We start from the raw sequence: 16,403 nt of genomic DNA on the forward strand, positions 1-16,403 counted from the left end.
GATCAATGACTGGTCGTGTCTACCTGATAAAGCCTCCATAAAAATCCCAAAATGATGGGGTTCAGGGAGCTTCCAGGTTGGTGAACACATTCACATGCTAGGACGGTGATGCACCCCAACTTCACAGTGACAGGATATCTTGTGCTTGGGATGCTCCCAGACTCACCCTATGAATCTCTCCATCTGTCTGTTCATTTATATCCTTTATCCTTTAATAAGCTGGTAAATATGAGTGTTTCCCTGAGTTCTGTGAGATGCTCTAGCAAATAAACTGAACTTCTGATTTACAGCCAAGTTAGAATTTGTGGGTGACCTGTGGAATTACTACTTTTGATTGACACCTAAAGGGGGGTGGGAAAGCCTTGTGGGACTGAGCCCTTACCCTGTTGGATGTGACACTATCTCTGAGCTGACAGTGTCAAAATTGAGTTAAACTGTAAAGCACTTAGCTGAATGTTTTACATAAAATTCTCAGTCATGGAGAATAACTTTCTACTAATGGGGAAAAACTTCCACATATTTGCTGACCAGAGTGTCATAAATGAAGTGTTCTGGATGAGGAGTAATGAGACACATAGGTGGAAAAGACAAAGCTTTTCCAACATGGTGCCCAACTCATATTGCTTCCCAGGTAGCTCAGTAGTAAAGAACCCACCTGCCACTGCAGGAGATTCAGGAGACACGGGTTTGATCCCTGGGTCAGGAAGATCCCCTGGAGGAGGAAATGGAACTTCAGCATTCTTGCCTGGAGAATCCCATGGGCAGAGGAGCCTGACAGACTATAGTCCATGGGTCACAAAGAGTTGGACATGACTGAGGGGCTGAACATGCACACACGCCCAAGTCATGGGTATCAATACAAGGTATCTTCATCCTCTATGCAAACCCATGCAATTCCTCATCCTGTCCGCTGGGAAGGGTTGAAGGGCACAGAATGAATGATGGTGGCTGTTTGCCAGGATACAGGCTTCAGAAATATCCTTTTTCCTGTGACTCCCTAAAAAAATGGGGAGGGAAGCAGCTCTAAAAATCCCAGATCTGTTCTGTTCATGATACCCTGACTTGAGGAAAACAACACCCTGGGAGTGTTGTTTAGAATTCTCAAATCCATTCCTGCCCAACTACAATGTCTGCTTAGTTTCAGACAAACCTTCCCCCCTTGCTCTCCAGGGTTTCAGTAGAGACACTGCAGGGGAAGAGGGAAAACCAGACGAGTGCATCTGCCTGTGGTTGGAGGCCACCTGGGGGCTGCCATTTCAGCCTCCCCAGCAGTGGCGACTCGTGAATGTTTCATTAAAGACTTTCCTTGGGGTAGTTCTTAATGAAGGCAAAAAGCTACTCTCTTGAAGACAGCTGTGAGCATCTTTTCAGCCTTCATGTTTATGGGACTGATTCTCTTCCTTGCTCATGTCTTTAAGGTGTCAAATAACAAGAAAGGTAATAATCACTAGAACTGACATTTATTAATCCATTACTAGGTGTCATGTGCTCTACTAAGCATTTTCCATTCATAGTATCCTTTAATTTGTATGAAAACTTTTCAAGTAGGTATAAGAAGTGTCTCTGCATTCCAATAAGGTAGTAAAGTATGGTGCTCAGAGCATGAACTCCACAATCTGACTCCTTGAGTTTAAATCCAAGTTCTCTCTGCACTAGGTGTGTAAACTTGGGCAAATGACTTAAGCTTCCTGGATGTATTAGTCATTGATTGCTGTGTAACAACCCCACAATCTAGTAGCTTAAAACACCCCTCATTTATGATCTCACAGTTTGGGGCATGGCCTAGCTGGGTCCTCTTATTCAGGGTCTCTCACAAGAGGATAGTCAAGGTGTCAGCCAGGGCTTTAGTCAAGGGGAGTATCTGCTACCACATTCATTCAAACCTATCAGGATTCAATTCCTTGAGTGTTGTTGGACTGTTGGCCTCAGTTCCTACATGGAAGCTTGCTTCATCAAAGCCTGCAAGTTGAGAAGGCAAATAAAATGGTCTTCTAGCAAATGTAAGTCACCAACTTCTGTAACCTAATCAGGGAAGTGATCTATCATTTTTGCCATATCCCACTGATTAAAAGCAAGTCACTGGTCCAGTGTACTCTCAAGAGAAGGAGATAACAAAAAGGCATGGATTCTAGGAGTAGGGGATCATTGGAGACTATCTTAGAAGGCTGCCTTCTTATCAGGGTCTCAGTATCCTCATGAGTAAAATGGAGATAGTAGTGCCTATCTCATAAAGTTGTTATGTATATTAGGTGAGTTACTACATGCATAAGCATTTAGATTGAGGCCTGGCATATATAGAAAGTGTTATAAGTGTTTGCTATTATTATTTTCATAAAATGCAACAATGAAAATTCAAGTCAACTGCCCAGTGTCATTCAGCTAGTGAGCACCAGAGTGAGGCTCCAACTCAGGTTTTATTAACTGAGTCTCAACTGTGGTGCCTAGAGGGACAACAGTATCTAAAGGCAGACACAGTCCCTGATAATGTGGGTCTTATAGTCTAGAGAAAAACAGACATCAGTCAGGGAATTACTCAAATAATTGAAAGTGCTATAAATAAAGATGTACCAGGTGCCAAGAAAGCCCATAAAATCCAGATAAGAGGGTTGTCTAAGTATGTTTCCTTAAGGATAGGATATTACAACTGGGACTAGAAGAAAGTAAATAGAAATTGGTCAGGGTGAAGGGGAAGGAAATGTGCTCCAGGAACTGGGGACCAACTTCTGGGAAGACCCTGGGGCAGCAAATGCATGACCAATGACATTTTCCTTTCAAATATTCCTCTCTAGTCTTGTATACACTCCTCATACCTCAGTGACAGGTCAAATGCTACCTCATCCATGCAGGCACCCATGATGGTCTCTCCCCAATATCTGGAAATATATTGGCTGTTCTCCCAAAGCATTTGTATCCAGCTTGGAAGACACTTGTCACACTGATCTGCCTTGTCTAGTAAATTTGCCTCTGTGATGCTTTTTCTGGCATCATAGTTGACCTGGAAACTCCTGGAGGACACTCCGCAGACCTCTCACCTCTTCCTCTCTGATGGATGTTCACTGTAAGACTGAGACCAGGATTTAGAGGTAGGGAAGGAAATTTTCCACTATATATACACTGATGCACCTTTGGATTTTGAAACATTTGCAGATATAACTTATTACAAAAGGTAAGAGATTAAAATTAATAATAAAAGTGGGAGGCAATGTTGCATTAATTGAAAGAGTATGCACTTTGGGATGGGACATGTGTATAGGTGCCCAGTGATTCTGGGCAAATGTCTTAATCTCTCTGAGCCTGTTTCCTCTTCCATAAAATGGAGATTGTCCCACCTCCCTGGAAGAGCTGTGATGTTACACCTGGTGCAACCATTAAAGTACCCAGCACACAGTGGGAACCATGATCTTATAACGCAAGGCCAATGGTGCTATTATCTTCAGCTATCCTGCTGGAATTTTAGATGGTTTAGCTTAGATTTTCCCTCTTCCTTTCCTCCCTTTACCTGCCAGTGGCATGGAGATTTTCCAGTGCTGAGATGCTGAGTATTTGTCTTAGGTGAAGGAAAAAAGCCAGGGTCTTGAAAAGTGTGCAAGATGGAACTCAGGCAGCCTCCCCAACGGTGATTTTGATGGAGTTGAGCAAAAATGAAGCCATATAAGGAAAGTGCTTATGGCCATTTAGCCAGGCTCCATCCTCATCCTCGTGTAAGTTCTCATATTGGGAAAGGGATTTGAGCAAACTAGTGGAGTGGCTGAGACACTGGGCAAAACCCACATGAAACAGTGGATTGCCTTATAGATTAAGGTATCTGAGGATATGGCTTTGTTTTTTCGTTCTTGCATCCCAAAAGCTACCACAAAGCAGACACCTTAGAAAGAATAATTAGGTCACTGATCCATCCAACTCTCCAATTTCTCATGAACCTTGGAATTCTTCAACTGATTCATCCACAATGAATTTCCCAGTTATAGACTCAACCTTGCACCCCACGCCACCCCAAAACACAGGTGGGTTTATTTACAAATCTGTTCTTCTTAGGGAGGCTTCTGGATGAGGAAGCAGCAGTGACTAGTGGTTAAAGTTCCAGGCACTAAAGTCAGACATCTAGATGTGAAATCACAGTTGGGCCACTTCCTAGCTCTGTGACCTTGGCCAAGTCATTCCATCTCTCCAGATCTTCATTTCTTCATGTGTACAATGGAACAACAACAACAAAGTGCTAATATAATTGGGTGCTTCTGTGCCATGCACTGAATGAGTGCTTCATACCTATTCAGTATTAATGGCACATTTCATATGGTTGCTATGCAAACTGGGTAAATGCTCAGCACAGAGACTCGCATACAGTAAGCACTCAATAAATGCGACTTGTTGCTATTATTACTCTCCCACTGGGGCCTGAAGGCTTGATTAGCTTCTATTTTATGGTCAAGTAATAGCATGATACCTAAGACAACTTCCCTCTACCCAAATAGATGGTTATTTTTAACAGAGAATAAAAGCTCAGCCAAAAATCACAGATATTGATGTTTTGCCTTTGTGTGAATACTGATATCCACATTTTTAGCAACAGGTGTTATTGCAATAATACTAAATACATTTGCAAAAATGTCTTTTGGTCTAATGTGAGATAAACACTAATTGTCATCCCTTTTAGCAGTGTCTGCTGTCTTTAGGGATTCACAAGTTAAAACACTCACGTGGAAAAGCCATACTCTTCTTCAGAAGGAACTCGCTGTCATAGTTGTTTTTGAAAGCATGGTTGAATAGCATTTTGCTTTGTTTATAAAGATGCCAGCCATTGGCATATGCCAGGCAGAAAACTGGAGGCAGAAGCCCCTCTCTCCACTTTGGAGCCCCTATACCTCACACACCATCCCACCCTGATGATGAACCCATACTCACTAAATTGCTCCTAACCCTTCTCATCTCATATTGTGCATTACCACCTCCACTACATTGCAGTATTAATTTGATTTATGGCCCAGCCGCCCCACCTGAGGCCCAAGAAGATGGCTCCCCTCCGATCGCTTCCATCAGCAGTGTAAGTGGAAGGTAATAAAAACCCATACGTGGCTCAGACTTTCAATTTCAATTGGAAATTGAAACGGTGCAATATGATTAAAGTTTAATCTGCATCATCAATAAACATGTGTGCTAAAGCAATGAGGGCTGCTTCACCTCCTGGTCGCAGGCATGGATTTGATGAGAGCGTGTCTGCCGTCTCTTGTCTAAACGATGTGTTTATGAGGGTGGGGGGTGCACACACAACATATGTGCATGGGCTGCAGGGAGTTGATATATTTGTACAAAGAGATGAAAATCATCATATGGACATGTTTGGGAGGAAAAGGTTGCTCATGCTCAGATGAAACTGTATTCAATCAACAGCTCAATGAGGATTCGCTAAGGGTGCAATGGTTTTTCAAGGATTGCTAATTAATATTCATGTATTCATGGCTTTATTTGTAAAGTATTCATTGAGTGCCTACTGTGTGTCTGACCGTATGCTGGGTCCTGGGGTCGTAACTGTGAAGGGGAAAAACAGATACCATTTCTGCTCTCAGGGAGCTTATAGTAATGGTTGAAAGGGATGTCAGTCAAATAATTAGGCAATTAAATGTAAAACTGCTCCTGTATGAAGTGCTCACAATAAAGAGATTTATAATCCTCTGAGTGCTGTCAAGAAGGAGATGTGAAAAGAAATAAAGAAGAAGATGTCACCTATCCTATAAGATCAAGGAGAGCTTCCTGGAGATGGTAAAGATTGAGCTAAAGTTCAAAGAGTAAGTTGTGTGAAGTTAACTGGGGGTGGGGGTAGGGACAGAGTTTGGGAGATGGTACAGACACAAGAGAGACCCAGCCACAGGACACTTTATATGCAAAGGCTGGGGGCAAGAGGAAGCATAGCAAATCTGAGCCAGGGTTGAAAGAAGGCAGAGTGGCTGGACTAGAGAGGAAGAGGCTCAAGATGAGTCTGGAGATTGTAGAGAGAAACCACACAGGACATTGTAGGATGTGGCAAAGGGTCTAGATCTTTTTTCCCCCTAAGTGCAAGGGGAAGCTATCAGAGGGTTTTAATCAGGGACACTATGTGGTCTAATTAAGAGGATGCTGCATAAAGAAAGTAATGGAGGAAGAAGGAATGGATGGACAGGTACTGATGTGCAAGCTATTTCTGTGGTCCAGAGGGAAGGTGAGGATAATTTGGACTCACTGATGGCAGTGGAAATGAGAAGTAGACACATTTTCTACAGGGTGGAAGTCAATGCCTTCTCTTCAAATACACAATAAATTGACTCATCTCATCTCCAGTCTTACAGTCCTTACTCAAAATATCTCTATTGCCTCCATTAATTCCCCCAGCCTCCTGTTCTCCAAGAAAACAGGCCACTCAACCTGCACTTTAGCAACTTTGGCTTCTGCTTCAAACTTACTTATGCCTTTACCCATCCTTACTTATATCTGTTCCTCCTGAGGGTAAAAGGTAGACCACCTTAGCCTTGACCTCCAGGTCTTCACACACATTGTTCCTTCTGCAAGAACACTCTTTCCATAGGCCCCTCAAGTCTCAGCTCAGAGCCTTTCTTTCAGAAGTCTTCTCTGACCCTCTCTAAAGACCTGAGTTAGAAACTACATATCAGCATACAATAACAGCCTGCTTAGTTGGCCTGAAGCAACAGGTAGACTGTGAAAACATTGACAGGAGGGCCAGGCCTTGTTTCTCATTATATCCTCCAGGACCTTGGATAGTGGCACATGGACCAGGCTCAATAAATACCTGTTTATGAAGACTGAAGAACTGTTCCTTCTCTCTAAAGCCAACTCCTTCCCTTATGCTATTGACCCCAACTCTTCCCACTTCATTGAGACCTTGTTGCAACAATTTTCCCTTCTGTCTTATATGTTCTAATTCACTTCTTAACTAGATCCTCCCTCACAACAAGAAAGGTATGCTTCTTCTAAGAGCACTTTCATTCAATCCTGGCTTACCCCCAAGAGTAGAAGCTTCCCCTAAGCTTCTGTTCAAACTTCTAGAAATCACAAGCCATACACTCTACTTCCTCTCACCTTGCTTCCTTCACCGTTTAGTTTCCCATTCTCACAGTCCCACTGAAATACTCTCGAGAGCCCCGAGGACCTCTCAATGCTAGATTCAATGGTCACTTTTCAGCCTTCGTTCTACTTGACTCTTCAGTAACATTCGCTGCTGTTGACCACCTGCCTTCTGCTTGAAACTCTCCTACAGTTTGATTTTCACAGTCATATTTCCTGGCTCTTCACTTAAATCTTTGAAATTTCTAATTTATTACCCTCTAATGAACTTTCTGGTTTTTTTTTTTTTTTCATGCTGTTTCACAGATGAATAAACTAAAGATGCAATAAGCCATATGATGGTGAATATGTTTCTTCAAGAGTCCTCATCTGATGGAAATATACCAAAGTACTTTTGCATGAAATATCATATCTCAGAACTTCTTGAAATACTCCAGATGTGGTCATGTATTACTCATGTAATTAAAAAGGTAAGCTTAATTTTTTAAAATAAAATAAAAGGTTACATGATCCACCAGCAAGATTCCATCTTGTAAAATCAGGTCTCCTTTGAAGTTCTAAAACCAATGGTGTTTCTACCACAAAGACGAACACAGTTCAGGTGATCCAAGAGAGGTCTCAGTCAGAGCAAGGGTTCATAGTGCTCTGCCTGATACATGGAAGATCAGGGACCATGTGTGTATGTTACCACAGAGGGAACTCAGATATGTTGTCAGCCTTGGCTCTTCCAGGATCACACATGAAACACTGCATGGCATATTTATCCATGTTGCGATTAGTCTATGTATGAAAGCATACTTTAGGAAAAGAGACATCTGAAAGAGAAATCAATTTGGATCTCTCAAATATTAGAAATTATAATTATCAAGAAATGCTAAATTTTTTGTGATTGATAAAGAGAGGCAGCACGGTGCCACAGTGAGGAACACAGTCTCTTGAGTAAGACATTTAAGCCCTTGCTTCATGACTCAGTAGCTAGGTGAACCCTTGACAAGTCACCAGGGGCCTCAAGTGTCAGTTTCCATATATGCCGAAAGGGGAGAGCAAACACGAAAACACCTGGAATACAGCAGATGTCTGCAAATTCTTATTGGGGGCTGGTGGACAACTGGGAGGCAGGGAGCAACACAGGGCCCCCCGGAGAACCTTACATTGGTCCCTCTTCCCATTTTTTGTACGTCTCACTCACTCAGGAAGATTTGCAGTTGGTGGCAAATTCAGCCCTGGGACCAGAGATCTGAGACTGGTGATAAAACTGTCAGCCAAGATTTGCTACATCTTTTTTATCCCACCCCTTTGCCTCCCATTAAAAATGATTTGTCGTTAGGACGAAACATGGGAAAACAAACGTGATTAAAATTTTCCCATATTAAATGCCTGCCTAGCAATGGGAGGCCTGAGCTGAACTCTCTGGAAAGGCTCTGATTCATCCATCTGGAAGTGGGTTGAGCAGCTGGCAGAGTCAGGGAGTGGAGCGAGAATCTGGGTTTGTTCCTCTGCTGCCTCATGCACATCCCAGCATCCTCCTTCCATCTGGTTGACTTCATCACATTGACTCCATCAAACATGGCTATACAAGGATTAAAGGTGCCTGGTGCAGGGCATGGGTATCATCATAGTGCTGGGGAGATAGGAGACGATGGGGAGGGAGAAGGTGCCCATCTCTTGTAGTCTGCATTCCCAGAGGTGAAAAAAAAAAATCTCTTGTAACCTTTGGAAATGTGATAGATCTGAGGTCAGCTGACCATGAGGTTAGCTACATAGTTTATTAAAGGCACTTCACAGCTTTTACATCATTCAAAACCTTTTGTTCAGTGGTAGATAAATTGCAAAATCATCTGAATTCTTCACCCTTTCCTGTATCCACGCTTTGTGCAACGTGACTCTGCAGCTTATCAAGAGGCAGAGTCTCCCCTATCCTTGATGTGGGCTGGTCTTGTGAGTTGCTCTGTTTAACTGAATGCAACAGAAGTGAGTATGTCTGGTTCCAAGGTTAGGGCTCAAGAGATATTAAACACTTTCACTCTCTCTATTGTAACAAGTTCGGGTTACTCTACAGGATTATGAAAGACACCAGGCTCATTCACTACCTATCACCCCACCTAGCAACCAGCCAACTTCTAGATACATGAATGAGGCCATCCTAGACTAGCAAGCCTCCAACCAACCACAATCTGATCACAGGTTCATGAGTAAACCCAGCTGAGATCGGCCCATCTCATTCTAAATCAGTACAGCTGCCCAGCTGACCTACAGACAAGTAAACAATAATAAATGTTTATTGTTTGAAGCACGGATCTTTGAGGTGGTTTGTTATGCAGTGAAATTAATTGATATAAAGCCCACATGTGTGTGATTTTCCATGATCACCTCCTTATAACATATAACTGGCATCTCCTTCTAGAAATAACTTTAATCCATTATGCCCTGAAATTGAAATTGGTGGTGGTGTTGGCTTTCTTTACCTCTGTAGACTCTGGTAAAAACCCTTGATTAATGTGAAAATCCCTCCCCAAGGGCTCAGTTCACAGGAATTTCCTCTTGAAGATGCCGAAATGTTCTGTCACTCAAGGACCAGTGGAGAGATAAGCCCGTGCTCTACCAAACACACCAGAGCATGAGGAACAGGACTTCTATCATTACTCCCCAGACACAACTTTCTGCACTGGTTCTTTCTCCTCAGCAAGAATACGATGAATATAATATTCTTGGTTGGTAAGAAATATTAATTAATTGGAGAAAGAACCAAAATAGAGGTATATTTCTTTAGTTATAGTCACCATACTCATAGAGATTTCCCTTCCATCATCTGATCACCAAACGTGGGGGAAGGTTAACGTAATTGATCTGGATTGACCAAGCCAAGGACATGTGATTGGGGCAATGGTTTCACTGGGCCAAACCTGCCAGAGAGAATCTCAAAGTCTCTCTTTTCCAATCTCTCTCTCCTTTCAATGACTTTAGAGACAATGTACTATCTCCTCCCTCTTGGGCAGGGGCATCCCCCACCACTTTGGAAGTTAAGGGGGAACTTGGGTGAGGCCCAGAGGAAAGGCTATCTCTGCTGTCTAAGCTCAATGAAGGAAGTGACCCATATGCTGCAGCATTTCAGTGTATAAATGCTGGCTTGAGAGCAGGATTCATATGTTCTCTTAATGGTATATAAGCTCTTAATGGTACCCCTTACATATCTACTCCAACCCAAAGACTTTTCTCAGGAAATGTCTCTCCCAGAGGACAAACATGAAGGAGGGAGTGCCTCAAAAGTTATTGAGCCCAAAAGAAACACATGTAAATGCATGACTTTAAATGCTGAAGAGGAGGAAAATAGAAATGGCATTGACAAGGTATAAGACTTGATGTTGTAGGTAAAATTGCATCATGTGGAAATATTAGGATGCATTGCAATAATTAGAATATCTGGAATAGGACTCTCTTTGACATGAGGTATCCATCATCAACTGACCACAAAATGGGAATTTGAACACATGGGAAAAAATTCTTCAAAGTATTTCCCTAAAGCAGAAACTTTTCCTCTTCAAACCCATCTCCACTCTGCAATTCTTAACATTATCAGAATTTTTATTACAAAGCCATTTCTCCAAATGCAGGGCCCTGCCTACCCCCACTAATCCCATTTCCTTACACTCTCCTTCTTAGATCTTACCTTCTAGTCATTGACATACATTAGGAAACACTTGGTTAACTGCTCTTTCTCTCTGTTTTTACAGATACACTGTCTCTATATGGGACATTCACATCCCTTCTCTCTTCCTAGAGAACTCCTACTCATCCTTCAGGTCTCTGCTTTGATGTCTTGTTCTCCTACAATCTGTGTTAGGAGACGTTTGGACAGTCCTGTTTCAGCTGATGAAGAACCCCTGGGTATTTTCTATGTGCCATTGCTTCCTTCTCTTGAAGACACAGAGCTGAACAAGTTGTCACTTGGGGCTCATAGCACCCTAAGGCTCGGGCCATTTCATGCCCATGAGATAATTTCTAGGAGTTACAACAAGGGAAGAAACAAAATCAGGAGTCTTTAAATTCATCTTGCTTTAGGTCATAAAACTTTTTGCATGCTTGCTAGTTATTTCTCTCACAGTATATATGGAGGCTGATCTCCATGCCAAATATAAATAAGAAATTGTAATTAGGTGTCATCACTGCCAATCATCCCTTTAGGGAAGTAGTACAGTAGTGACCAGGTTTTAGTCAAGGAGTTTGGCCTGGACAAATCTTGTTCTGTCATATCATCCTAAGGCCAAGGCAAGAGAAGGGGGCTAGAGGTGCTTTCATTTCAGTTAGCCCCTCAAAACCATTTAAGGAGAGACACTAGAGAGCAGGGAGTTAAGAAACCAAGGGGGTAATATCTTATTATTTCTTAATTGGTACCCTGAGTAGAAAATAAAGGAGTTCATTGAAAAAAAAAACAGCTGAACTGATAGATTTCTGTTCCTTGGAGTTCTAAGCCTTTCCCCAACTGCTTTATAAAGAGAAGCAATTAATAGATGCACTACTGGCAGGAAGAGAGGTTGGATAACCTATTCTCTGAGTAAGATTACCCCAAAAATAGAACTGTTACTAATGCTTCCAAGAATAGGTTTGGGGCTCCTTCTTTAGTCCTCAGAGATCTTGTGGTGGACACGGACAGAGCCCCTCCCAGAGTCTGTCCCCACGCCCTCTCCTCACCACCAGATTAGGAGCTTCTTGAGGACACAGACTACGTTTCGTTCACGGAAGTGCTGCCTGGTTCTCAGAGTTTACAGGAGTGCTAACCCATGAGTCAGCTCAGCATTCCTTCAGCAGCCTTAGAGCCGAACATCGAGAGAGGATCTGACCATCAGTTTGGTTCAGGCTGAGGTCCCCTGATCAACCTTTACCAGCTTTGGCCTCACCAATTCAACTTACTTAAAGCAAATGACCCTTGAATCTATCAGTTTGTGATTTTTCTGGAGAGCAAATGATACAACTGACAGTTCACCCACCTTAGGTGTCCAAGAACTGGGCTCCAATCCCAACCCTGTCACTTACTTGGGATAGTTACTCATCCTCTGTTTCTCAGTTTCTTTATCTACAACATGGGGATGGTAAGGAGTACCTCTGCTACAGAGTGGTAGTGAAGAATGAGAGAGAATATATACACACAATCTTTGAGGCACATAGTAGACCCACATGAGTGTTTGCTTTGCTGACAATGATAATGATCACATTGTTGACGACATCATCAATGATACTATGCCTCTTTCATTCTTGGAGAGTGTTAACTGGCTGGGAAACATTCCGAACAGGATGAAGAATGGATATGGACCCAATATATATCTGGTACCTGAGACAGCCTTCAGTGTAATTAGCACACTTTGGGCACACTGACAGGATGTTTCTGTGTCCTTGTTTATTTTCCTACCCCCTTGTCTTTTGGTGTTTGTTTCAGATGGTGAATTGCCATGCACAAACATATCTGATTGACAGGAAAGTCAGAGACAGTGCAATCTTACAGCTCAGATATTAGTTCAGTTGCTCTGAGTCTTGGTGGTGTGATTGATGGGAGTTTCACTGCAAATGTAAAAAAATCTGCATTCCTTTCTTTCTGTTTTGGCACATCAATGTTTTGGTCTTGCACAACACATCCTGTCACACTGAAGATAATGGAGCTCTAATGTGTTTGATGGCTCTACATCAGAGTTGGTCAATGCAGAATCCCCAGGACAGAAACCACTGGATCAACAATGCTCACACATCCGCTGCCTACTAAAGAGAGGAAAAGCTCCCAGAACCAGAGATAGAGTATTTACCAGTAAAATACCAATTCCACCAATGTTAACTGAGCACCTGTAGGGGCGAGGCTTAAGCCAAAACAGTGTCTATAGCATAGGCAGGCGTGAGATAAATTCTTGTTAAATGAATGAATGGATGAACAGAAGTCTGCATATTGTGAAGTCATTGTGGCATCTATAATTCTTCCTCTCTTGGAACCTGAATTTTCAAAAAAGCAATCAAATCCCAAGGAAATTAGCTAGAAGAGATGAAAATATGGCAAAACCCCAATGGTGTTAGACCAGCTGCTGCAAACGTGACAAACGCACAAACCCAGGGGAATAGATAATGGCTTGACTGCTAAAAGATGAAAATCCACAAACAGATATAATTTCAAGAAGACAGTGTTTGACCATCAGCCATAGGCACAAGTTGGATCACACAGATGTGATGAGGGTGGCCTCTGCTTTCATCCATGAGCCTCAAAAATCTTGATGTCATTCTATTCAGTGGTGACTGGATTACTGTGGGAGCTGGGAGCCAAGGAGTTTTTAATCTAGAGAAGGAGAGACAAACAGATTCTAGGCTCTGTGTCTAGAAGTCCTGTCAATCCTTTTCAATGTTGTAACCCTGGTAGCTAGCACAACTCCTGGCACAGAGTGCACGCATGCTGTCATTTCAGTCGTGTCCAACTCTTTGTCACCCTGTGGACTGTAGCCCACTAGGTGCCTCTGTTCATGGGACTCTCCAGGCAAGAATACTGGAGAGAGTTGCCATTTCCTTCAGCGGATCTTCCTGACCCAGGAATCAAAGCCAGGTCTCCTGCATTGCAAGCAGATTCTTTACCATCTGAGCTACCAGGGAAACCCACAAAATATACTGCCTATCTCTATATTGATATAACAGGTTATCTGCACTACCATGAAAGTAATATATAGTGCATAGTTTATATCTAGTATATCTAGTGCATAGTTTATATGTATTTATCTAATGGTTCTAGAAGATAACATTTAGTTTGTAATATTAGTCTATTAATAGAAGGTGCCATAGTTAAGGAGAGAAAAAAAAAATGTGTGAGCAGCCAGCAGAAAGAGAAATGCCGTCAAGCCTCAGGAAATTGGGAAGGGACTATGGAAGAGGAGACAGCTAAAATGGGTCTTAGAGGAAAGGCAGAATCCAGGATGCCTGGGCACTGCATAATTCAGGCTGTGGAAATAGTAGAAAAAATTCAGCAAAATACAAATATAGGGCAATGTTCCTCCAAGCATATCCTAAGGAACCATTTATACAAAACCACCCAGGAATGACCATCCCTAGGAACCATTTATACAAAACCACCCAGGAATGACCATCCTTAGCCTCTGGTTCAGAATATCTGTTAATGAGGCTCATGAATTTAAATTATAACAGCTTCCCTGAATCTTTCTTATGAGCTACATCTTGGGGAATCATTTCCAAAGAGTTCATGCTAAGTCGCTTCAGTTGTGTCTAACTCTGTGTGACCCCATGGACTGTAGCCCGCCAGATTCCTCTGTCCATGGGAGTCTTCAGGCAAGAATACTGGAGTGGGCTGCCATTTCCTAATCCAGGGGTCTGACCCAGGGATCGAACCTGTGTCTCTTTTACGTCTCTTGCACTGGCAGGCAGGTTCTTTACCACTAGTGCCACCTGGGAAGCCCAAAGACTGCCATGCTCATTATTTTATTTAATCTTCTTAACTATTCAAAGAAGGAGGCATGATTATTGTCAGTGTATGCCCAGGAATACTGAGGTCCAGTGAGGTGAAGTGACTTATTCAAGGTCACCCAGCTTGTAGGTAAAAGAGCTGAGATTCAATACAGAATATCAGACATCAAACATCTAGTCTTAACCCTCTACTAATCACTACCTCTCTGAATGCAAAGCTACCAGGAAAAGTATGGGAAGAGGAGCTATAGGAAGTGACTCTAAAGAGCATGTTCTGATAATAACGGTAGCAGAGATCAATAAAGACAATGACACTGTCTTATATCTTTTAAAAGAAAGAAAGAATACACCACCACTCTGGCTGTGGCAGATTTTATCAGGAGGCTCTGATTAATGAGTAAAGAAGCCCTGGACTCGGCTCCCTAATAGATGCCTGCTATATCACCAGGAGATTTCCATCTCAGCCATACATTGTTGTGATGTGCTTGGGCTGCAGTGTTAGGTTCTGCCCTGCATTTGATCAGGTTCATCTCTGTTTTTAAATGAAAAGGTCAATAAGTACATACATCCAGTAGGGTAACTTGTGATGAGGAGACAAAATTAAAGCAGCTGTTAAATAACTCTGGGGGTTCAGATCAGCACTGAATGTGAATGGTGTGATTGAATGTTTCATTTGTGGTCAGCTAGTATTCTTGCCTAGAGAATCCTGTGGACAGAGGAGCCTGGTGGGCTACTGTCCATAGGGTTGCACAGAGTCAGACACAACTGATGTGACTTAGCATGTATGCATGAATTGGAGAAGGAAATGGCAACCCACTCCAGTATTCTTGCCTGGAGAATCCCAGGGATGGAGGAGACTGGTTGGATGCCATCTGTGGGGTCGCACAGAATCGGGTACAACTGACACGACTTAGCAGCAGCAGCAGACATGGAAGGTTAAAACACCCAAGGTCAAATGTCCAAGGTCATGGGTCCAACAGACCAAGGGAACCAACCTTCCTTATTGTCAAAAGCCTCATTTGACTCTCAACCCTACCTGACCATCTGAAAAGTCCATGGAGGGGAGACCATTTGAGAAGGTCTGGTGAATCAGAGGTCTTGTTTCCTCCAGTTTTCTGCTCAAGTATCAACTTCACAGGACTCTCTGACCACCCATGGGAATAGCATGGGCTTATGCTTTCCTTTACTTTCCTTTGCCTTTCTTCTTCATGAATCTTAGTGATACTTAATATTATGTTATCTACTTATTTGTATCTTTTGTTTATTGCCTTTCTCTTCCTACTAGACTATAAGCTCCCTAAAGTTAGAGACCTTTGTTCTCCTCCATTTCCCCAGCATTCAGGGCTCTGCCTGTTATATGGTAAACATTGCCTAAATATTTGTTTAAAGAATAATGTGTTGGCACAAAAGCATCCTGTATTCCAAGAAACAACTTTATTCTCAGCTCTGTCTTTGCTTGGTGATGTCATTTAAAAATTAAACTTCTTTTCTAATTAAATGTTTCAACAGCTTTCTTCTCATCATCTCTAGGATAACTTGGAAACTTTGTGATGTGGTTTATTAGACCCTCTGGTTCTGGCTAAGGTTTCTCCTCCAGCCCATCCCATGCCTCTTTCTGTCTTGTGTAAATCTGTGCATCATACTCTCTTTCAACGGGACAGTAGTACCCTGCTTCCCCCCATTTCCAGGTCTTTCTACATGTACCCTCTCATTGTGACACACATTTTCTTCGTCCTTTTTCTTTACCTGGTTAGTTCCTAGGCAACTTTCCATTTCCAGCTTAAACATTACTTCCCGGGGTTATCTTTCCTGAGTTCTCAGATTCAGCTAGCTCCCTTCTTTATTTCTTCATGGCATCCTACACTTCTACCTTATATCACATTTAAAAATTTGAGGATGTGTTCAGTGTT

General features: G+C 42.4%; 1 protein-coding gene and 1 long non-coding RNA gene across 11 annotated transcripts in view; one reads left to right on the plus strand and one right to left on the minus strand.

Annotated features, from left to right (window-relative positions):
* The window catches only part of SRRM4 (serine/arginine repetitive matrix 4), a 508,596-nt gene that overhangs the window by 221,522 nt on the left and 270,671 nt on the right, over positions 1-16,403 (minus strand). The gene's annotated exons all lie outside the window — the stretch shown is intronic.
* Positions 1,824-9,292, plus strand: LOC110127193 (uncharacterized). The gene is made up of 3 exons (XR_002310704.2): positions 1,824-2,000; positions 2,991-7,523; positions 9,113-9,292. It is a non-coding gene; the product is annotated as an uncharacterized lncRNA (long non-coding RNA).

The sequence above is a fragment of the Odocoileus virginianus genome, chromosome 12 (assembly GCF_023699985.2).
Source record: "Odocoileus virginianus isolate 20LAN1187 ecotype Illinois chromosome 12, Ovbor_1.2, whole genome shotgun sequence".
Classification (NCBI taxonomy): Eukaryota; Metazoa; Chordata; class Mammalia; order Artiodactyla; family Cervidae; genus Odocoileus; species Odocoileus virginianus.